At 39.7% G+C, this 22,468-nt stretch overlaps 1 protein-coding gene across 9 annotated transcripts in view; it reads left to right on the top strand.

Annotated features, from left to right (window-relative positions):
• Positions 1-22,468, top strand: part of DUSP16 (dual specificity phosphatase 16) — a 68,607-nt gene that overhangs the window by 10,990 nt on the left and 35,149 nt on the right. For 2 of the 9 annotated variants that reach the window (XM_068658588.1, XM_068658571.1), the window contains exons 2-3: positions 17,885-17,965; positions 18,688-18,831. The gene's annotated coding sequence lies outside the window, so the exon portion shown is untranslated. Of the gene's footprint in view, positions 1-861; positions 888-3,273; positions 3,396-17,884; positions 17,966-18,687; positions 18,832-22,468 lie in introns of those variants that run through there. The other 7 variants (XM_068658553.1, XM_068658528.1, XM_068658532.1 and 4 more) reach the window with 5 other exon arrangements.

Below are 22,468 nucleotides of genomic sequence, written 5' to 3'. Positions count from 1 at the left end.
CTATGAGGATATGTCCAGCTCAAGAAGCTGATGTCCTCTAACTATGCTATAGGTACAAATGTACAAGCTTCCCCAGGCTCCTGTAATTTGTCTTCTAACATTTTTGGGTTCTGTTACATGCTTCCATTGGTGTGAATGCTTTGCAAGGACAACCAGTCAGTGCCACAAGGAGCTTTAATCTGAATACCCAAAGCAGAAGAACAGTAGCGTAAAGGCTGTTGACAGAGTGTCCTGCTGCAGCAGTGCTGGTAGAAAAGGTTCCCAAGTCCGGCTGCTTGTCACAGCCCCTCTGCCACTAGTTGCTGCCCTGAGCCTGCTGCAGGCGTAGTTCTGTGACTGTTCATACTTCATTTGAGATGAAATCAGAGGATGGTCTTTTAAGTAGACCGTTTTGCTGTATAAGCTAGCCTCGTCAGGTTTTGCTTGAAGCAGACCAAATATCTGTTGTGCTGTTTCACAGGCCCTCGATGGTCATTCACTTCTATGACAGACCTTAAATTACATGCCCTTTGGATACGTAAGTCTTAGAAGTAAAATACTCTGTGGACTGTTCTCTCCTTTTCTCTGGACTCTTCCCAACTCCCTATTCCTCTTGTTGACCAGAAGAAGTAGGTTCAGTAGCAACAAAGGTGAAAAGAGAGAAAATTAGGGTGGATCCACTGAAACTAGTGGAGCTCTGTCCAGCTAGGGCAGTGCAGCATGTGTTTCTGTAGCAGGTAACAGCAGTCAGAGTTCTGTCAGTGAGGCGAATTGGCTTGGTGCTTTACTCTGCTCCAGCCAAAGAATTTCTTCTTGCTTCAGAGACCCATCTCTTGCTCTTTTTTGCATGCATTTGGCCTACAAGCCAGGTGGGGATATCCTTGGAGTTGCTGTATACCACAGTGCAGGTATGCCCATTGTGTCTTGTGGCAGTCTGAAGAGGATTATGGAAACTCAAAGAAATTCCTTTCCAAGCCTGTCTTTCTGCTGGGGCAGCCAGAAGTGTATTTGTGAGATGGATTTGTCTGCTGGAAACTACAGCAGGAACCATCGTTTTAATGTAAAATCCTAACAGTGAGCGTTCATTTGCCACTGTGCATGCAGGTTGGCTTGGCTGGGCTGCTGGCATCTCACAGAGCCCTGTACTCCAGTGGAAGCTCTTCTTGTCTGTGACCTGGCAAATTCGGTGTTTGAGTTCTGTGAGGAAGCTCTTCCTTTAAAAACGGCAGGATGTATATGCATGCATGTTTGCTTTCTATACAAACACACGCATATGAGTCCATACACGTACAAACTGTGTGTCTGTCTATACAGACATGTACACAGATATATAATGGACATACACACTCTGTCCAGAGCAGTGTATGTTTTATAAAGCTTTCATTCAAAATGATTTTTTGATGTTTTATATAAAAGGACAAGCAATTAATTAGCAAGGGGATTAAAACAGCCTTGCAGATAGGTCTTCTTGGACTGGTCATGTATAACGGAGCGAGAAGATCCAGATACGTGGTTGTCATGAAACACTGAGTATGTGGCTTCAGTGGTTGTAGCTATCTGAAGAAGGCAGACAACTTTTGCACATTCAGTATTTTTTAGTGTATTTAATTGAATAGGCATAGGCATGTGATTTCTGATCATTAATTGGGCTTAAGAAGGAAATTAAATGAAAGCCTAATCCCTTTCTACTGAAAACGTGAAAGCATTTCTTTTACATCATATTTATTCAGTAAAATAAAAAATCTCTTTACTACTATTGAATGAATGGCTAATAATGCCTATTTTTGTTTTTACCCTGTTTAATTTTTTAATTTTTTATTGTTCTTATATTAATTTAAATGGTACTGGTGTCTTTGGAGTTGTCATATGGAATTCTAATTTTCCTTACTTGTTAATTGTACACCACTCCTCTCCAGGTGGTGTTTCTGTTTTCTTTTTAATAATAACACTATAATTTTTTTTTATTTTTTTTTTTCGAGTGCCCTTTGCATTTACTTTAAGTAAGAGTGTGGTGATAACAGGATCATCATTATGGGGTCATGTCAAGATTGAAAAGGTTCTGCTGCCCAGAGCTCCTGTCAATGCGTGGCTGCTTGCATTTCCATTTTGCAGGGGTAAGCATGTGCTTGGCACCAGGCATCTGCATGGAAAGAGATGGTGCTGCAACAGATCACGTGTAGGGCAGATTGGAACCCACAACATGCTGGTGACTTTTGTCCATCAGGGAAGAGACTTTTTTTTCCCCTCTGACAATGTAGACAGTTTTGCATGCAGCAAATTTACATGGGTTTGTACAAACAAGCCAACTGAAATAGCCTTCCATTAACCCAGCTCTGCTGTTTAGCCAGGTCCACAGCTCTAGAATTAATTTACAAAGTGGTTAATTTCCTATAACTTTGTCCAGTATTGTTTCTGTCAACACAGACTTCAATTTGCCTTTTTTTTTTTTTTTAAATCTTTACAGATCCCCTGAGTTTCTTCCATCTTCTCATTGGTGGGGAATGGGTGTGCATGTGTATAGTTGTATTATATTTTTCTTATAATTCCGAATCTTTAGAACTTTTTCCTATAGACAACTATAAAATGGACTTTCTAGTAAGTCTACGTAAGGTTCTTTTAAGCAATTAAGTTGATATGCTCCAAGCTGCATGGGTAAATTTAATGGTGGGTTTGAGTGGGGTATAGAAATGTGTCCTCCCCCATTTCCTGCTTATGTTCAATTACACCTATCATCAGGTTTTCCAAATGTTTTGTGTGACTACTTTTAAACCAGTTTTCCTAGTACTGAAGTTCCCTGTTTTTTTTTTTGTTTGTTTGTTTGTTTTTTAAATTTAGTATCACTTATAGCATGTTTTTACAAACACTTCATACCTCTCCTGAAATAGCTCACTTTAATGAGAATTACATATTTCTGTTATCTGCTTGGCCATTACATTCTTTAATTCCCTCATAAATTGTGGGGACATGGTGACTTATTGTTGATTAATCATTTTTTTAATTCTCTCATTAGACTTGCCAGTCCTGACAGTAGATCAGCCTAGTCTATCTCAAATTTATCTTCTGCAAGCATCCTGTGTGGGAGAGACTCTTGCAAAGAAATCTGTTTTTCCCTTTTCAGTTATTATTATCTTGTGTTAGTATTAAATTTAATTGCAACCTTCAATTTTTGCACACTAGCTCTTATGATTTTTATTATTATTTTGATATGTTTTCCAACCTGATACTCTTTGCTCTCCAAAGGCATTTTTTTTCCTGTCTGCTGTCACTTACTCTGCTTTCTGTTTCTTTACCCAGGCTTGGATTCACATTTTTCTGGGATATACTCATTTGGCCTGTGTAACCTCACGAAAATGTTACCATTTAAGCATAATGACTCTTTTCTTCCCTGGCTTCCTGTTCCCTTTCCTTGTGAAGTGGTATGTATACCTTCTGTAACTTTTAGACTCAGATGGGAGCTAAACATGCAGTTTTTAATTTCCTCTCTTTTCCTGAATTGAGGATCTTGTGGACTGGCAGTGTTTTAATCCCCATTTCTGAAACTGAACAGCATGGTACTAGTTTTGACAGGATTCCTTCCATGAGTGTGGTGAACTCGGTTATATTATGGCCACTGCTGTTTAGTGGTGAGCTAACACAAATAATAAATTGGCTTTTTGACAGTACTAAAATCACTGCAGGGAAGAGCAGAGGGAAAGCTTGGTTTCTTATTTCCAGGTAAAGAAAAAACAAGGTACCAAAGGTGTCCCTTGCCGTGTCCTGTCATGGTTTAAAGACTAAATTGAAATGTGGATTCTCTTTTGTCAAATCCAATTCCTCATGCATTTGGCGTGGTATTTCCCTTACTTCCATCTCTTAAACTGAATTGACTGGACTCTTCCCTCTTTTCCATAGTAACTGTGTGATTCCTGTTTGGTTTGTGAGAATTTCAAAAATTCTGATACTTTCCTGGATTAAAGGAGTCAAATTCTTAATGATTTCTTCCTCCTTCCTTTTGTTCCTCCCCTCCCGACAGCCACATACAGGCTTCTTGAAGTTGTTTTTTTTTTTTTTTCTTGTCTTAGGAAAAGTTTCTTCCTCCTCATTCTTAATGGCATTCTTTATGGTTCCTCATATACAGAGTGCTTCAGCTGACCTCAAACATTTTGTAATGCCAGTGCCATTTTACCAGCTAAGCGAATAAAATAGTAATAGCATGCTTCCCACTTCTGTGTCAGCTGTCTTCCCTTCATCTGGGGCACGTAAGTCTCTAAATTCCTTCCTGATAGGTTTCCATTTTGAAAATACACTCTGTCTGGAATGATGTGGCATGTCTGCCAGCATAAAATTGGTATGAAACACTAAGCACAGGGAACTTGTTATCAAAATACTTTTTTTTTTTTTTTTTTTTTAAGGTCACTGTTGTGAAAAGGAATGATTAAGAAGTGTTACTCCAGAAGTAGAGAAAAAGCATTAGTGATTGCATCTTTCCTCTACAAAAAAAAATAAAATCAGTGCTGTTCTGAGACCCATTTACTCAAAAACAAGTTGTAATGAAAATATACTAAAATCCTAGGCTTTAGCTTGGTTATATCAAATACTTGGTAGGACTCCAAAGTGGTAAATAACTCAGTTATTTTCTTTATGGAGTACTAATCTTGTTTGCTTTGGCATCTAAATTCTAAGTCACAGCTTATTTTTACTTAATATACACTTTCTTTTAGAGTATCCCTTCTATGCAGTAATGGAGATATTTATTGCAGAATCCAGGAGGCCAGTCACAGACCAAGGATTCTGCTCTGTTTGGCCCCAGAGGCAGGAAAAAATGGTGTTCACCTGAGCAGTTCTGGTCAATGTAACAAGCACCAGTCATACTACTGCTGCCACAGTCCTCATTGTGACAAAGTAGTGGTTTTGAGGCCGTATTTTGAAGTAGTGTGAGATAGGTGGGTCCTCATGTTGTCTTGTACAGCCCAAGAAGAAAATAAAGACGTGTTCATCTGGTCAAAGGAGCTGGTTTGGAGAGTTACATTTGCTGTACGGTTCTGAGTAGGTGCGAATGGTATAGTCAAAGCCAAAGGAGACGCCACTGTGCTACTAGTCTATGCTAGCATCATGTGCCTGTGCAAGTGTTTTTCATTTGTTTATGTTATTAAAATTCTCCTAATGCTCACCGAAAAAAATAGTCTGGATGCATTGCTAGCTTTGATGTAGAAGTCTGAGGAGAAATCTGTCGTGAAGATGAAGTAAGTTGATGGCAAAGGGGAACCTCTCAGCTGTAGCTGGATTTTTGAGTTCCATCAGGAGGGTACTCTTCGATCACTTTTGTTAACAGCAAGAATTTATTTTTGTTGACGGCTGCCAACAATTGGCATGCACAAGATGACATCTTCAAAGTAAGTCTTAAACAAACAAAACCACCATTCTTCTGTAACTTCTGATGTTAATTCCTGTCTTTCTACTTTTTCCCTTGAGACTGTTACAAGCTGTGGCTGTTTCCTTAATGTATGATTAGGTTTGGTGTGTAGGTTTAAACAGATCTAGATTTTGAGACGGCAGTCTAAGATGTGATGGGCTTTACTCTGAGGTGTCAAAATAATGGGATTACATATGGTAGTTCCTGATAGTCCCCAAGACATAGTTCATGTAAACTTTTTTTCTGCTCCAGCAAGACAAATTCCTTTGGTTAGTGTTGCTTTGGTATTTTTAATGTACTTACTGAAATACCGTATGTGTGTATTAAACAGCAGTTAGGTTTCAGAGCTTTCAAGTTTTTTTTGTTTGTGGTTTTTTTTTTTTTTTTTTTTTTTTTTTAGGAAAACCAGAGCTGCAACAAAATTAAAAAGTTTTCTGTTACAATATTCAGACCTGTCATTGCCTTTGAAAGTCCCATCAGTTGCTACCATGTAATAGTAACCCTTAACTGAGTCCTTTGTGTAGGATTCATTTGTCTCTTAGTGTGGCCATCAACCTCAAAGGATTTAGCTGTGTTTATAGTTTTGTAAGGGACTAAGTAACCTACCTCTGGATTCAAAAACAAAACCAAAATTGATTGATTGATGATACAAACAAGGTAACAAAATGACCAGAACTTCAGGAGGCTTAACCTCTTGTTCTTTATGGTTTAGTTGAAACCTGTGAAGCATAAAAGGTGGCTTGGAGTTGCTCTCCTCCATCATAATTATTCAACTTCCAGGTTTTCTTCTTTGTTGTGAGACAATTGGAAGATGTCTATCTATGTAAACCTGATAGAAGCATTCCCCTCAGGCTCTTTACATGGTGCTGCTCTCTTCCTAAAGCTCTCAGTGCTTCTGCTTGAGTAGCACTACACACCGTTCCTGCTTGGGTCACCAGTAGTCTGCAGCTGGATTTTGCAAGTCGGTCTGTGTCAGAAGCTATTGATAATCTAATTCCAGGGTTCAGACATGGAACTTGCTCTTTAGAGAAGCTTTCTCATGGATAAATCTGAATGCATTTAAATGTCTGAGAAGAGGAAGGGGTGGGAGGGAATACCATGTAAATTGCCTGTAGCCTTGCTGGATAGATAAACAGCTTGTGGCAGGCCCCAGGCGGATTTGATCATGCCTTAAAAACACTTGAAGAAGGTACCCATATTTAGATTTTTAGTTAATCTGGCCCTTTGTGATCATTTACCCCTAAAAAGAAATGTAAATGGATTTTAAGCTTAGTATTGGTTATTCACCAAAAAAGTTTTGGATATGGCTATGGCTTTGTCAAAATAGCAATGTGCTAAATGGTGCTTACCTAGACTGGTGGTAGTGGTCTGTCTGGAAGGCAATGCTTTAAGCCATGGCTGTTATATATAGTAGTGGGTTCAAAATGCAGTGAAGAAGAGGGTGGTTCTGTTGCATATGATGACATGATAGGATTCTGTGGTGATGACAGCACGAGTTTTTTTTTCAGATGTTCTTCCTGAAGCTTGTGAGCTTTGTCTACTCACTCCCTTTGGAAGAAAGTCATTATGTGCCTGTGAGTAGCTAATGCAGAAAAGGATCGTGCTTTTCTGTGGTTACAAGCTCAAGTGCTGGTAGTAACAGCGCTGCCCACTTGCAGGCAGGAAGACAACCAGAAGTTCCAGGTATAGCTATACCTCTTATGCTGCTGGATGGAGTGGGGCAGTTTCTCTTTTGCACTTGTGAGGGGCTGAAGTTCAGCAAGAGAAATCTTGTCCCCTTCTGTTTTCCTGGATCCAGTGTACTTGAAGCTCTCACTAAGCTTCCTAAGAATACGTTTGTTAATTGTAATTGTCTGTGTAGTATAGTTTGACAGGATTAACAAAGCATGGAGAGCACTTCCTACTGTTAGCTTTAACATTTTTCTTTTAATGACAAAGTTCCTTGGATTTGGCACAGTCTGTCAGCTGCAGCCTTCTGAAGTACAAATAGTGATGACCTGGCATGCAGCGCAGCGCTGGTAAGAGGATATTTGGGCCAAGGACTCATAGCCTAGCTCTTACCTTTTTGCATAAGATTTTCTTTAATGGGAATGTGGAGCAGATGGGATCTTGGTTAAATAATTACTCCCTGATGGAGTGAGTACCGCCCCAAGGAACGCAGTGATGTAACCTGTGTCCCTGCTGTGCTGCATAGAAATGAGGAAGGTGCATGCAGGGCTTGCACAAGCAGTCTTCATGCTGTTGCTTTCTAATTCCAGGGCACTCAACTCTGCAAACTCTCTGGAAGGAGTTCTTAATCTGAGGTTTTACATAATTTGTACCAGTAGAGCAGTAATCCTCTATGGGGACAGGTCCTCCTTTCCCATGCAAGTAGTGAGCTTGGCATGGGTAAAGCCAAAGTTACATCAACTCTTGGGGACAACTGTAAGTTTTGTGGTTTAACATCTAGTAGTCAGGTTCGTCTTTTTGGGGAAATAGTGTCCTTCTCTTCTCTTTCAGTCATTCTAGCATATTCTCACTCAACTCTGAATACAGACCACCCCTGCTGTCTGCAGCAACTTCTGTGTGCTGGTGGTAAGATTATTCTCCATTCCTTATTCCTATTCTGCATGTTTGAGCAGAAAGAATAACACAAGCTTAAGAGATCATCTGCTTTCATTGGTGTTTGGTACTGACATTGCATACAGCAGCAATTTCAGAACAAATCATTCTGGATATGGCAGTGCAGCTTGAGATGCTCAGCCTAGTCCATCTGCCCTACACTGGGGAGTGCTGTGGAGACAGTGGTTGGCTCAGGTTTGGAAAGCTCTGTAGCTGTGCCATGGGGTAAGCCTGTGCAAATAGACTCTCCTTTCTATGAAGGCTAGCTTGAACACTAAGTTGCTGGTTTTGTTCAGAGCTAGCTCAGGAGTCTTGGATTTAGACATCTCTTCTATGCATGACAGATTATATGTCCTTGCACTGAAGCATCTTGCCCAATGCATGTAGAATATCAGGAGAATTTAGCTGCCAAACACATTTAAAAACAATAATACCTGCATCTTTTGGCTTTTTGACCAAAATTCAGGTATATGGCCATAAGCATACCAAAAGGCATACCATTGATGACTAGGCTCCTTGCAAAACCTGAAGGCTGTTCTCAAGAAGATATATGTAGTTATGCTTTCAACTAAGTGCCAGAAAACTGGGCAAAACTATGCTTGAAAGCTGGTGGTGAGAACACGATTAAGAAGAATGTTTTAGTCCTGGTTAAGCATTGTAGCTACAGGAAGACAGGATGCATTTTCTTTCAGATCTGTCAGAGGACTTTTGTTTGTTTGTTTGTTTCTCTTTTGCCTGTTGCATGGATGATTTGATTTCAGAAGTGTGTGCCTAAGCATCTAGCTTGAGCCTTGTGTGGTGGCTGCAGAGGAAGAAGCTTGAAGGGGGGACGGGAGGAGTGCTTCTCCTTCCTTTCTTTCCTGAGAAAGCAAGCAAGCAGTGACCTCTGGCTTTGTGGTTGTTTTAAACTCTTTTCCTGCACATTTTGACCTGTGCTATAATCATATCAGTAATTTAAAACTGAGGTTATTTTTTTTTCCTGGAAGAGATTTCTCACCTAAGTCTGCATATCTGAAACAATTTTGGCATTCATTAGTAGGAATTAATATCATTGTAGGTGGCAAGCTATCTAGCTAATGTTTATTCACAGTCCAAATAGAATGAAAAAGCAAACAAAAGCAGGCAACAAACACATGAACTCTACCTATTGCTGTCATAACTATACAAAAGCAATTGTGTCTAATCTCACCTATCATCGTTGTCACAGGTATCTTTACATCAAATCTTAGAAGTGAAGGAAAAGAAATTTGGTTTTATTTTTAGGTTGAAATGGTCAGAGCTTTTTAGGTAACCTGAAAACCCATTTTTAAGGAAACTGTCTTCTTTCATGTGAGCGTCTCTGTGTTGAGGTGTGTGTGCTGGTTTTGTTTTGTTTCCAAAATGCAAACTTTTTTTCGGACAGGGGCTGTAAGAGTTTTGTACAGAGAGTGAATTTTGTTGTTGTTTAAATGGATTGGTTTGGGGAAGATGTGTTTGCATTCCTAAAACTTTGCCCTGCTTGAAGTTTGAAATTAGAACTGTGCATGTAAAGGTAAATCCAGGTCAAGTTTTGTTAATGATAAACTATTGGATTAACTCAGAGAAAAGTTTGTTTAGGAGGGGGACTGAGATAATATGGTTAGACCCTGTATAGTAGAGGGGCAGATAAGTTATCAAATAGCAAAGGATTAGTAAGAGTCAAGATGTGGGAAATGCTTTCTATGTATCTGGTATTTTTTTGATGACTCCATGATTTTCTTGTTTTGGTGTTAATGCCATGGATTCAGAGTCAGGGTGGTAGTGTTCTTTCTTTGACGATCTTTTCAGTTTCTTTTTGTCTTTTATCGCATATTTTCAGTGCTGTTGCTTCAGCCAGAATGTTTCCATAAGGAATGTGATTCACTGGGTAATTTATGACATACTTTGGGATGTGCTTTGGACTTCTTGTTTTCCTGTTTGGGAAGAGAGACAGGCTGGATGAGGAGATGTTTTGGCAGACTAGGCTTCTGTTCCTGTGTCACAACTTGGTTCCGTTTCACGTCCATGTGTGAGAGGAAGGACTTGTGCATTCTGGAGTTTGTTCCCTCCCTCTCCTCTCTCTCCATATTAACTGGTCTCAGAAAAGATGTTCTCTCTCCTTGTGAGACCTGCCTTTCCTGTATCCTTGGGCAGTTGCAGATACAACAGCAATAGCAGGGATCAGCTGGATGCCCTTCATGTGAACCAAGTCCAGGCGTTTTCTTTCATAGAATAACTGGAATTTAATGTGATGCTGGCAATGACCATGAGATAATGCGCCTTTTCCTGATTGAGTAGGATAATTTCCTAAACATGTTTAAGGAATTCTTATGACAGCATTGTTCCATGAAAACATGTGTAGTATAGGTTTGAACATCCTGACAAGATAATTTACTTAATTTTAGTTTGTTTGGATGTTTGTTTGGTTTTAAATCTCTATGTTGGGAAACGCAGCATCATGAAGAAGAGTGGGAGAGTCTGGGCTAATACTATGTCTGTGATGGTGTAGCCCCAAGAGAAATTCAACTTTTACTTTTGCTTCAGCTGAGTGTTTGCAAGGGATAGTTCCTGTGATTGGCTGCTGTAGTGGGAAACAAGTAGATTAGCTGCAGTTAGGATGTATGTAAAGTATAGATAATTACTGATGGCTATAAAATGAGTGAAACTGTGGGAATTATAATGAGCTGATAATGAGCTTGCAGGTGATGATTTTCAAATGGGCATCATTTTTTTTAATTTTTATTTTTAACCTACAGTGGTATTTTCAGTGGCTTTCACCTACTTCCACCTAAGGATTTTTTGTGCCTTCTAGTTAGAAAGCAACTACACCAGAGTCTGATCAGGCCCTTCGGAGAGGATGGTGGGGTGAGGTAGAGTGGCACCTCAGAGTGGTAACCCTAACCCTAACCCTGCCCCATTGGACCTCCCAGGTGAGAATTCTTCTCCAACAGCTGCAGGTCTGTCCACCCACCATGTGTCCCCCTTTGGCTGTGCTGCCTGCTGTGGCACCCTCCCATCCAGAGGAGAGGGATGGAAGGGACTAACAGCTGCTTTTAAAACATCTCTTTTATCTTTTTCAGCTTAATTTTGCCATTCAATCAAAATAAGTAGCAATGCTGGTTTGAACAGCTGCTTGACTTGGGTTTAGTTAAAGATGTTTGCAAAAAGTTAATGCTGGGTCCTAGGCTTATTTGAAGTTTTGTAGCTGGATAAACTTAAAATATTCCTGTGCCTTGTAAGCTATCTTTGCTAACATGCTTAAAAACTCTGTGGCAAGTTTTGTGTCAGAAATAATAATGAAAATAAAAATTCTTCTAACATTCAAAGTTGTACAGACAGATTAGATTCTCTGTGTGAGTGTGCTTGTTTTTTTGAGGATAGTTTCATAGGAAGCATTTCTGTAGTAAGCCCTAATTCAGTGGGATGCCTTGCATCCTCAAGAGTTAATCAAATTTAGGTAGAATACAGGGACATTTAAAGCTTCTTTAGGTCAAGTAAGGATGGAGAAAGATAGGTTGAATTAGTTCAAAGCACCTGTTTTCCACACCTTTTAACAAGCAGCTCTGTTTTGGATGTTCACCTCGCCTAATAAAGGTGAGGTCTAGAATGGTAGCCTGGATATGCATGTTCTTAAACTTCAGTAATTTTTTTTAATATATTTTTTTTTAAGAAAAACAACCCCCCACGCAAAACAAAACTGTGCAGTATTTGACGGGAAGCCAGTGTTACTCCCTTGAAACTGGAGTGGCATGCCTGAGTCAGTGAAGTATGAGCTCAGAATCTGGCAGAAGCCTTTTGCACAAAGGAAGGCTGAAAGAGTCTCTCAGGAAGCCTGTATACTGCTAAATGTGGCATGTTTGAACATGAGACTGACATCATTGTGAGTTCATAGTAGTGAAAGAACAAAGTATCAGCCACAAATTAGACTGACCTAATTTTTAAGTCACTTCTAAAAGCTTAATAGCACAGTATGTTGCTTGTTCGGGCTGTTTATTTCTATCCTGACCTCTTGCTACTTAATTAAACTACAAGTTAACCCTCTGAAATGTTGAAGGAGTTGTTCAGGAAGGTGTGTGTATTTGAGGGGTGCTGCAGACTTCCTTCCTTGGCTGTTTTTCCACCCTGACCTAAACCTTTAAATAAAGGAAGTGATTAAGGACCACCCATCGTACACCTTTATCCTTCAGGATCAGTTTCCTGGAGGTAAAAAATTAGGATTGCATACCAAACCCTAACTTACGCATATGGGCTGCTCACATACATGCAAGTTTCTTTGTGTAACTGGAAGTCTGTCTGAAAGTTGTCAGACCACTTGCCAACAGTATCAATGGGAATATATTTATAATTAGTAAGTTGTTATAAAACTGAGCAATATTTTTTATTGATGAAGCCATGATCATTAAAAAATAAAGGGATGTGGCATTTCTTCCCAGTGTTCATTAGGCTCCACATGCACTGAAATTTATCCATCTTGTTGATATATTACTTCAGTTATTGCAGAAGTATATTGAGCCCTCCTAGCTTGGGATTACTTTGGCAAAAGTCAGTTCCTTTCTGGTTATTATTGAAAGGACTGTGTAAAAACAGAGCACCTCTAGAAGTTGTGAAGAAATATAAAATCTTGTTTGTAGGTTTTTACAAAACTGTACATAGATGTAAGCCTACTTCAAGCAGTATAATACATGTAGATTAGTAACTTAAGTGACTAGTTTTTGTTTCTCTCTGCTTTTCAAAATCCTTTCAGAATCCAAGCAAGGTTGCTACAAAACATTTCTTTCTGACACTGGTCTTTCACAAAGACCTGTATCAGATGATAACAGTGGAATTTACTCCCACTGTTTGGTACTGAAAGTTTCTGTTTTTCAAAATTTAAAATCCCTGTTCCCTTTTAATTCTTGCAACCTGAATATAATGGTGGTCACATTTTGTCAGATATTCCTAAGGGGGATTACTATGCTTTGTGGTTGTGTCACTCTTCTTCCTCTATTGAAATGGCAGTGTTTTTAATGATGTAAGAGGCAGAGCTGGGGAATGGAAGTCACCCTCCGCTTTCTCCTTCTGCTGAAAGGAAGGTTCTATATGGTTTCTTTTTTTCAGTCATGTAGTTACCACAGGAGAAGTGTGGCTTTGGCACCACTGCAGGTGCTGTATGACATGACTCAAATACCAAGAAACGCTTAGGATCCTTTGGCAAAGAGGTGCCAGAGCACAGTGTGTGCAGCATGGCTCAGTGAGCTGCTGTAACTTATGTGCTTGTTCCTGAGCTGAGGCCGTGCTGTTATCATCTCATCAATTAAGAGAAATTTTGAAAACAGTTGTAATAAGCAGGCCAGAACAATTACCTTTGTGGGTAGAAATTACGCAGGGATGCAACACGCAAAATGCAACACTCATGTGAACTATAGAGAACATTACACCACGGTGCTCAGGTTGGTCCCCCCTCCTCTGGATCTCAGAGTTTATGTATTTTCTGGGCCTCAGCTGCAGGTTGGTGGTTACTCTGTCAGAGCCCTCACCCCTCAGCATGGGATGCCTCCTTGCAGGGCTGCTGCCACTGCCAGGTGTCTGGGGAGGCCTCACAGCTTGTCCCGCTAGGCTGTGCTTGCTGGGAGCTGGCGCCACACGCCGTGTGCATCTTCCTTTCCTTCTCCACCCCCACCTCCAGGCGGGCAGGCTGGTCCATGTTTGTGGGCTGTTTTCTGCCAGCCATTCTGTTTCCTTGCCATGTCAGTGTCATTCGGGGAGAAACCCTTAAGCCTAACTGCTTTGCTGATTAGTACTGAGCTTACGTACACGTTTAGGTGTTTATTGGGCCCAGCATCCCTTCTGATATCTTCAAAGCCATGAAAGTGTAACTGCTGTGGCACATCCCAGAGAATGCTTCTCTGTGTTTTTATCTCGGTGTAGCACACACTGTGTAAAATAGTCATTTAGCTTTGAGCTTGCAGAGGTTCTTTGGCATGACTTCGAAAAAAGATGTCATTAACATTTACTAGGTGGGCTTTGTAAACTTCTAGATGCCTCTCTTTACAGCTGACAGGACATGTGAGCAGTGTGGTGCAGCACTGTATTTTCAGGCACAAGCAGGAAGAGACAAAGTATTAATGTTGACAGTTTAAAAATAAACAAATAAATAAATAAATTCCTTCCAAACTTTCTCATGCCCTGATGTGAACGGGTTGAATGTTCATGTTGCCTTCCGGGAGAACTGGTGTCATTTCCTCAAATGGGTGAAAGACTATTGCATTTTAACCCACAGCTTACCGTAAAAGTAGTTTACAGATCTGTTCTTAAAGGAGATTGACTCACTGTGATATTTAGTCAGTTGGTTTTAGAAAAGCATCATTAAAGAGTCTGTTGTAAGAAATTCACCCCTGCCTTGCCTAGAAGCTATTCTGATTTGTTTCCCTATTAAGATAGCATCATTATCCCCTGCCTTTAATCCATCCTAGTGCTTGTGTGAAGCCTTTGGATCCATCTACTGTTTTCATCATACAGCGACCACAAAGCAGGTTAGGGTTGCATATTTTATTTTATTTTATTTTATTTTATTTTATTTTATTTTATTTTATTTTATTTTATTTTATTTTATTTTATTTTATTTTATTTTATTTTATTTTATTTTATTTTATTTTATTTTTTATTTTTGGCTCCTTTATTTACAGGCCCACATAACTTGATCAACTCTGTTGGAATGTCTTCCCCTTCATGGCTCTCACTAGACAAAAGGCTAACTCAAAGGCTATCCATTATCTGAAGGCTCCAAGGTCCTATCTTGTCTTCTCTTTCAGGAAGACCTTTTAAAGAAATAGCATGAACTATTATGACTGCTGGGTTTGATGGTTATTTAGCACTACACTTCAAGAGCACTCATCCTCATTTTAGTCTGTTTCTTAGCAAGAAGGTGACCACATAAAGTACAAAGTCACTATTTGCATTGGTCTGCATAGCTGCAGAGAACGCAGCTAGTGATTCAGGGCGTGCAGGCGGTGTACTGGATGGAAGCCTTGGTGTCACAAAAGCTGCTGCTGTAAACAACTCTTGTTCTACAAAGAGTAAGGATGCATGGGGATTTCAACAGGCTGAAGAGGTATAAAGTAGTTTAACCCTTTGAGGTGTTGAGTTTATGTGTCTTTAAATTGAATGCTAAAATCCAATTGCTGTTAGAGACTGGCAGGTGTGAAATTTGCCAGTTGTCACAGCTAAGTGATGGATCCTATGTACAGGAGCCAACTAGCACTTGTGATGTGTATTGTAAGGATAGATAACTGTCCTCCCGTATTGAGAACAGTTTGTAAACTACCGTAGTTCTCGGTTAGGATCTCTTCAGACTCAAGACTGTATAGAATAAAGCAGACAAGTTTTAAAGCTTGCCAGCACTGGCTAAACAGAGTAATAAGTTTTATGCTAGATGCTTCATACAAGATCAAATGTTTGTGAAAGATGAGGTATAAAGTTCCTTAGAAGGATGCTGTGGTGCTTGACAAGTGGTGCTTGAAGTCTCTCCCTTGCTTCTAGCTTGTTTGGTGCACCACAACTCCAGCTGTGGGAGGAATGCTCCTTGTGACCAGACTGGTTGGGTTCGTTTAGGTGCAGTTTTGGGAAGGCCCTAAGCAAGAGAGGAAAAAAGGCTTCCATTTCTAATTCTGGCTAATCCTGGAAAATAAAAAAAGGTATTTAAATAAGGCCTGGAGGACTTATTATTTGCCAGAAGTAAGTAAAAATGCAAGCATATGTCCTTTTGTAATTCACCGTAATTGAAAGGATGTATATTTCTTTTCCTAAAGTCAGCAGAAAAATCCTGGCCTCTTAATGATGAAAGACTTTAAAAGAAAGAAAGAAAAAAAAATAAAATAAAAAACCAAACCACCTTTATCCTAAGCAGGAATTGCTGAAGTTTCCCCTTTAAACTTGGGTGGCTCATTCATATTTCATTTAATTGTAATATAGTATCCTTTCTTTCCCTCCCCCTTCTTACCACCAAGGCTAAAAAGGAGGAGGGGAGATATAAAATGTTTCCGAAAATTACAGGAAATGTCTGTTCCTTTAACAGCATTGCCAGGGAATTTCCAAATGTGCTTAATGCTTATGGCCGGACTTGCAGCAGCTCAGTCTTCAATCATGAGTGGATCCTGTTCTAAAAATATGACACCTCCTTCCAGTAAAATATGTTGAAATGAAGTATATGCTTTGTTTCTCATCTGCTTTTCAGAATTAATTCTGCCTAATGGAGAAATGAGGGTTTGGTGACTGCTTTAAACTCCTGATTTCTCTCTATTCTATAAATTGCAGATAAGTATATTACATTGTTTTGTGAGATGGTAGTTTACTTGTAAGGATTTTGGAAAGGCAGGGATGGCAGGTACTAGTGAATTTGAACACTGCCTGGCAGCTTTCAGGGAGCCTTCAGAAGTCACACATGAAGCATTAAGGAACAAAATGGGGGATACTTTTTGTTCCATTACTTTATTTTGGTGGACTATCACAACATGATCTCTGATCATGGGGTCTTGTCTCCAGGCAGAACCCTATCTATGTTAAGCACTGGGTAGTTCTCATTTCCAAGGGTAGGATTGGAAATGGAGAACATAGCAAATATGATAGGATGAGCTTGCTCTTCATTCTCCACTGCCTTCTGGTGGGATTCTGCCCCTGGGCTGGGGAAAGGAGCAAGATCTGCCAAGCCTCTTGTGGAGCTTGGGAGGATATCTGCCAGCTGCAACAGGGATGGGAAACACAGACCTGGCAGTCTTCGGCAGATCTTTTATTCTACCTCTCTGCTCTATGTGTTAGTGATGGGATGGACAGGCAGGAACCTCTCAGGGACACATATATGGTGAAGGCCCCACTCAGGGTGTCCATCCCAGCAATCAGAGCCTAACCTGAGAAGCAAATTTAGTTACTTATATGGAGGACTCTAGCCTCATGTTATACTGTTCGCGTTTACAAGCTTTTTAGAGCAGGTAACTGAAGACAGCGAGGTGGTTCTTGTAGCTTCTTTCCTTGTGAGGTGAAGATGGTTTTGAATCTGTTCACTAGCTTTCATAATACAGTCTGCCCCCTGCTGCAGTGTCTCTTCATGACTGTGATATCATTTACTACGTGGTTCAGAGCCACTCCTGGATTTCATAATAGGGCAATGCTTGACAGTAGTTTATTACCATGGTTTATGTTACAGTGATTGCTAAGCAGAGTTGTCAGCTCTTGATAGTAATGATTTGAATCTTGTTTAGCTGGCCAGGAAACTGTTGGGAATTGACACTAATGTGTTTATTCTTATTTCCTCATATGAAGGTTATAATTTAATTTGTTCCTGTAGGAACGGCAGGTGCTTTGCATAGAGTTTATAAGGGTATGACTGTATGTAATGATTGGTGACATCAGTGTTACCAGTTTCCAGGGTTGGGTTTTTACTGTGGGGAGGTGGGATTAACTAGCCAGGATGTTCTGTTTCGTTAGCCTTTGTCCATTCAAAATACAGCTGTAATCAGACTGACTTAGGCCACTCTCTGTTATATACTGAGAAAGATTTAGTGAATTTACTTGAATTCATGTAAATGCATCACCTATGAAGGCTAGTTACAAATCAGTTTTTTAGCAGAGAGATGTGTCAAATTGTTTCTGTGGCTTTATGGCTTTTAAGCTCCAGCTTTTATTTATTTATTTATTCTTTTAAAGCTAGTAGAAACATTTGCTTTTTTTAAATTTCCTTTCCTTTTTTCCTTTAGAAAATAAGTATAACAACTTTCTGTTTCAGACCCTTTCTCTTTAAATGAGTGCAAACATTTAGAGATCTCTTCTTAACTAGGCTTTTATGTGTTTGGGAGAGTTTTACAGTAAAATGACTACACAACATGTGAAATTGAGTTTTATTTTTTTGACTTTTAATAACGACTTTTTCTTTCCTATGTTTAGGTGTTTCCCTCTTCTGGCCTTTGTATGTGGACCACCACACTCTGTCCTGTTCAGCCCATTTAGAATTTGACTCAAGTGTAGGTGAGTAATTGGCTTTAACATGAAATGGTAATGAATTATGGAGTGCAATAAAAGTACTCAAAATTTTTTTGTGGCTTTGACTTGATCATATGGGAGCATAATCTCTTAACAACATATTGAAATTTTCCCTGGCTGTCTAGAGTCCCAGGCAATAGGAAAATGAAAATATTATGTATTGTACCATTTGTTTGCAGTGGATTAGGTAAGCTTTTATTGTAAATTTCACAGAATGCAGTGAACCTACAATGAAAAAATATTTTGAAATAGAGCTTCTTGCTTGTATGGGTGGATAAGGGAGTCCCCAAATAAAGTCTTTGAGCTGTTGAATAGAGTGATGTAACATACCAACAGCATGTTCCAACACTTCTCATGATCTCACATTCTATCAGTCAGGTTTCCCTGCTACAACACATAACAAACGTTTACTATTCCACAATGAATGTCAAACAGATTGGCTTCTTGGTAAATGCAAGTGATGTTCATCTAGTTCATTGCTTTGAGTTGGTGATGATGCATGAATGATTTTTGCAGGAACGTTGCATGTATTTGTGGGGTATGTTGAATAGGTCACCAAAATGTAGTGTTGGTGTTGTTTTTTTTCTCGTTTTTCTCACTTTTTTCTTGGCAAGAGAACAGATTTTCTTATTTATAACATTGTTACTTATATAAAAAACAGCATCTCACTGTTTTCTATAAATTCTATTTATATTTGTCTTGCTCAGCTATCTGATGGTGCTGGTAGTAAAAACGTCAATGAGCAGTAGGCGAGGACTTAAAAATCTAGTCTGGAGGCATATCTATGTACCTTATTCACAGGAAACTGATTTCCTTTCTGATTCCATCTGCCCATGTTTCAGTTCTCTGAGGTGAGCATGCTGAAATGGGGTTACTTTCCTTTAAAGCTTGTAACCAAAACAGAGTAAGTAATTAGTGAAGCAAAATGAAAAACAATGAACCACTGAACAGAAAAATCTCTTTTGTGTTTTTTTTTTTTTCAGTGGATTATACCTGCCATATTCATGAACGTACTGTGTGTAATTTAAAATGCATGTGGCTTCTAGGTATACAGGAAAGAGAAAATTAATACTATCCCATTTTGTCTGTGCATATAGATCTGAAGTACAGATGCATGGGAAGTAGGACAGGAGGGAGAAGCCATTTGGATCATGCAAATAATCAAAGGAAAGTAGGGTGAAATTCTCAAAACTGCTTCTCTTTTTTGAACGCGGTACTTAAGTGACATTTTCTAAATAAAGAAAATTATATGTTTCTATTTGAGGGGTGTCCTTACTGCATTCCACTCTTGTACCAAGTGGACTATGCAGGGGAAGGAGGGCGTTAATCAGTGTTGATGAACCACCCCCCAGATGACCTGAGGAAATGATCTGCATATGCAATGATAACACTTTTTTGACTCAGCTAAAGAGCTAAAAGATGCCCTCAGTCTCCCCAGTTGAGGAGCATGAGCCCTTACATCTTCTGTTAATAGGCTCATCTTTTAAATCATGAGCATTTGTGATCTCATTCCTGTGTGGTCTGTACAATGACAAGACAAGCTATAGACTTGTTGTAACCTTAGTTACATTTTTCCCCAGACTTTGCACTTTATTACATGGTTGTTGGTCTCTGGAGAGTATTGGCTTGCTTGTTGAATTCAGAGGGAGTACTGCCATTCTTTACTTTTACTAGAAATCTTATTTCTCTCGTGCCCAATAGACGTTTTGTGTTTCTGACTGCTGATGAGTAGCAACGTGAGCAGGGCTGGTCTCTCCCTGTCCTTGTTTGTCACTCAGAATCACAGAATCACACAGAATCACAGAATTTCTAGGTTGGAAGAGACCTCAAGATCATCGAGTCCAACCTCTGACCTAACACTAACAGTCCCCACTAAACCATATCCCTAAGCTCTACATCTAAACGTCTTTTAAAGACCCCCAGGAATGGTGACTCCACCACTTCCCTGGGCAGCCCATTCCAATGCCTAACAACCCTTTCGGTAAAGAAGTTCTTCTTAACATCTAACCTAAAACTCCCCTGGCGCAACTTTAGCCCATTCCCCCTCGTCCTGTCACCAGGCACGTGGGAGAACAGGCCAACCCCACCTCGCTACAGCCTCCTTTAAGGTACCTGTAGAGAGCAATAAGGTTGCCCCTGAGCCTCCTTTTCTCCAGGCTGAAAAATGTAGCAGCTTGGGTGACGAGCATCTTTCCCGAACAGCTTTTACATATATTTCCATCTTCCTGGGGATGGAGAGGGAATGCTGTGGCTGTCACAGATTTTAGTGGAAAAATGGCTCACAGGAATGGAAATTCACCCTACGACTCTTAGATCAGAGTCCCTTTCTGATGCAGGAAGTTGTGTAGGCTTGTTTGTTGAGTATCAGGTGCCAGGGAATGGTGCTGATTGTAGGGGTACCAGCTATTGAACTACTTGCAGCTCCCAGCTCGGTAGTAACACAGCCTCTTTGCAAGGCAGCTGATGTGCCCACAGTGGCATGCATATGGAAGTTTAGAAATTCCTACCTTTGTGCCTTGGTTCAGCTTTTGGGTTTCTTTTTTTGTGCTGGTGTCAATTCTGAGAAACATAAAAGTGAATCTGTTTATAGGGGAGAACAGTGTTTTTCTCATACGTGCATGTGTTTGCTTCTAGAAAGTGGAAAAATACAAGGCTCTAAAAATCACCTCTTTCAGGTTTCTCAGGCTGAATATTCAGAAGCTTCCCTTCAGGACCTTGTGACGTTCAGATGCTGTAAAATTAATTTGTTGGCATTCTGTCATACACTGATGATGTATGTGAGAGCACTGCTGTAGGAACCTGACAAAGCAGGCATTAGTGATGGTGTAAACAAAATTGCTTAGCCTTTATGACACCAAGGTTCAACTTCAAGGTTATCTTATTACGTGAGCTAGAAGCCCTTCAGAGATTGTAGCAAGGCATCTAAAAGCTTTCTGCCAGTTCCTTAACCTAGCTGGAATTAGATCATCATTCTGAGAGTTTTTAAAATATGTTCTTTCCACATCTGCCTATTTAAAAATAGCTGCTATGATGTGAGCCAAAGCCTGAGATAACTAAAACAAGCTTCCCTGTAAGAGATGATGTCTGATGTAAGGGAGTCAAGGTGGTAGAAGTAGAAATTAAGACTGCATTCAAAATGCAAGTTCATTTGAGTGAAGAATCAAACACACAAGTGCCAGGTGTTTTGGTTGTGTGGTTGTCTGCTGTGCTCCATCTGAGCCATGTGGGACAGGGCAGGAATCCATGAGACAAAAAGGGATCCTGTAGTTCTGTGGCACCATTATACATTCATATTAGAGGATCCAGTTTTGTTTGCATGGAAGATAGTAGGGTTCTTGTTATTTTGGTTCTTTAAACAATGTGGAGGGACTATAAAAATATTGGGCAAGTGTGGAGCAAAACTCTTTAATTTTACAGTGAGTTAAATGTTTAATTTTCTTCTTTAAAAGCCAACAAACAGTGTCTTATGTTTCAGCCCATTTGCAATGAGGAAGAAGCCATACTCTCATAGCTGGACTACGTTTCACTTTTCCTTAATGCTGATTTCAGGGTAGAACATCCTGTGACTAAGATGGTTTCCCAGCTTGAAGATCAGCAACATAATGGCCTGTTTAGGACAAAGCATTATATTGCATCATTTTATGAGACACTGCGGTGTCATACCATTACAATCTAAGTCACAAGTAGAGCACAGACAGCCAACAGCCAAGAAATTGAGTTTTTGCCTTTTTACAAACTATGACTGAAATGAAGCAGATATTTCAACACCTCCTAACAGCTGGCTGATAAGAGCAGTCACCAGGAAAGGGAGGAGGTCTCTGGTGTTTACCTAGAGCAAGAGACTGATAGTTTTTCATGTTTAGATGGGTCCCAAGGAAGAATCTAAAAGTCAGATAGTACCAGAAATGGAGAGAGTTAAATCAGAACAAAAACCTATAATTGAAATACTAGTTTGACAGGATCAGTTCCATTGGGCAGGGGAGGAACAACATTTTTATCAAACACAATAATTTGAGATGGCATTACTTTCAGAAGTTTACCACTGTGTTAACACATGGCTAAATGTTAAGGTAATAGTGTTATTCAAGAAGCCCAGATGTACTAATTAACACATTCTTGATCCAGTCACCATATAGGACTGATTTGAGTTCTTTTAAGGCACTTCTGAAACAAACTTCTATCATCCAAGAAGGAAGAGTAAGACAAGAAGCAGAAAGTGTTGAGAAGATAAGGCATTGTATCCAAATTGAAAGTTGCAAATTAAAGATTATATATTTTTAACAGCCTCCATTTTAGTGTTCTGTGGTTTCCAGTGCTTCAGCTGCTTTATTTTTCCTTTTATTACTTGAACTTGAAGTCAGCAATTTACCCATCAAAACAGACTGTCTAGCTCATGAACAAACTGTCTAGCTTACTGAACAGCTAGAGCCAATTCCCTCTATCGCCAGTGGAAAAGTTTTCATTGATTTCAGTGGGTTTGGTATCTGG

This window comes from Anas acuta, chromosome 1 (genome assembly GCF_963932015.1).
Source record: "Anas acuta chromosome 1, bAnaAcu1.1, whole genome shotgun sequence".
NCBI lineage: Eukaryota > Metazoa > Chordata > Aves > Anseriformes > Anatidae > Anas > Anas acuta.
The sequence above is the reverse complement of the archived record's forward strand: the minus strand, read 5'-3'. Positions and strand labels throughout refer to the sequence as shown.